Below are 2,291 nucleotides of genomic sequence, written 5' to 3'. Positions count from 1 at the left end.
AAACATTACCTTCCTCATAATATGCATAAGCCATTGTATTCAGATATATCCTCTAAAAGATTTAGATTGAAATACAATACCTTTATTTCAAGAGAAATCGACATAATGGCTGGTGTTCCTCAAAGAAGCTCCTCAAGTGGGGCCGTTCTTGCATATAATCTATTCACCTGACCTCTTACTACTTTTAGTAGTACTACTTTTAGTAGTGAGAGATCACTTCTAACAATGACCACTTGATGGCATCCCAAAGTCTCTCGACTCATTTAACTCTCTATTGGAGATGTAGCTATCAAAATGGCGCATTATAGTAAAGTTGTTAAGTTGAATAATATTATTATATACCCCAGTCAAATAATGCAAAATATTTTGGCATTCATCTTCACAAAAGGCTGAATTGGACTAAACACATTGAAAGCAAGAAAACTCAAATTAAATAGAAATCATAGAAGCTTTATTGGCTTATTAATAAAAACTCTAAGCTAAGTCTGGAAAATAAAGTCCAGGTATAATATTCAATCTTGAAACCTATCTGGACCTATGGTATAGAACTCTTGAGAACAGCATGTGCTTCTAATATCGAAAAAATACAAAGAGTTCAAAACAAATTATTTAGACAAATAACCGGCATTTTTTGGTGTCTCAAAAATGCACAAACGTGAACACCAGGCAATTCCAGATTTTGGAAAAGAGTCTCCACAATGGAATCACGGAGTCAATCATACAACGACAAACAAGGTAATCCCCTCGATCACCGGTTTTTTTTTTCATTCCCTCAAGCGGTCACAAGCGTTACTAAAGTACAATCCGGCTTTTTTAACTTTCATTTTTTTTTTACTCAAACACACTATGTTGAAAAGTAATTATTTTCAAATAATATTAAATAAACATTCTTAAAAATATATATAAACGCGTATTTACTTTGAGAAGTCTTGTCCTTGCGAGTACAAATTTATTGCAACGATTCCGAAAAGTGGCTGAGGATACCCCAGCAAATGATTAATAACGAACCGAGAATTTCGTGAAGTTGCAATACTTCCTTGTGCATCACATTTCAGTGGACTGTGGGAAGCAGCAGCCAAATCAGTAAAACACGTACTAAGAAATACTAAGACATCCTCACTAACATATTTTTTTTTTTTTAAATATCTTTTTATTGAATATGAGTAGTACAGTCTTAACTATTAGTTAATTTATAACTATTGGTGTATTGTACTTAATAGTTCCCATACATTGTTCAGTTCCCATACAAAAAATTTGTAATACCATGTTTTATAATTTATAATTCAATGTTTTATAATTTATAATACAAATAATAATACAATAATAATACAATAATTTATAATACAATATTAAATATGTTAACTCATGAGGTTTTGTTCGCCTTATTCTTCTCAGGATATATGTCCGAATGTTCTTCTTCATATTTTAGCCTGAATGTTCTTTCTGATAAGTATGACTCAAGAAGTTGGCAATAATTAGCTGGCAGTATTTTGCTCATATTACATATAAATTTATTTATATATAAGATTTATATTATATATAAATCCGTGGTGCCATACACGATCAAATGCGTGGGATACGTTAATAAACACTGCAGGACAGTATTTCTTTTCTTCAAATGCTTTTTTAATTGTCTTAGTTACTCGATGAACTTGATCAATAGTCGAGTGCTTATTCCTAACTCCAAACTGAAATTTAGGTATGTTGATCATAGGCTTAAGGTGTCTAATTAATAGCTTCTCGAATAGCTTTAAAAGTGCTGGTAACAGAGATATTGGTCGATAAGAGTTAACTTGTTCTGGTGACTTATTTGGTTTTTTTAATCATAATAATTTTTGCTGTTTTTAAACATTTTGGTACGTATTGTAACCGAAGACAGGCGTTGAATAAATATGTCATCATGATAATTGATTTGCGTGATAACTCTTTAAATAAGCCCTGAGATATTTCATCTATTCCCGGTGCTTTTTTTTTGAATTAAAGTTATTATAAATTTCTTATGCTATTTCTATAGGATTTATGGATTTGATAGTTGACGATGGTTGATATACAGGTGTAATATTGACATCAGATGGAATTTCATGCGGTTGGAATACTGCGACAAGATGTTGGGCAAACATTTCTGCTTTCTCATCATTTTTTCTGACTCATTGTTCTACTGCATTTTTGATTGGTGCCACTTGAAGGAGTGGGCGCTTGAGACGACGGGTTGCCTTTCACAATGAATAATCTTTATCTGCTTCGGTTCCCAGTCCACTTGGGTATTGCTCGAAACTTATTTGTTTATAATT

This window comes from Teleopsis dalmanni, chromosome 1 (genome assembly GCF_002237135.1).
Source record: "Teleopsis dalmanni isolate 2A chromosome 1, ASM223713v2, whole genome shotgun sequence".
Taxonomy (NCBI): Eukaryota; Metazoa; Arthropoda; class Insecta; order Diptera; family Diopsidae; genus Teleopsis; species Teleopsis dalmanni.
This window is presented reverse-complemented; position numbering follows the sequence as displayed.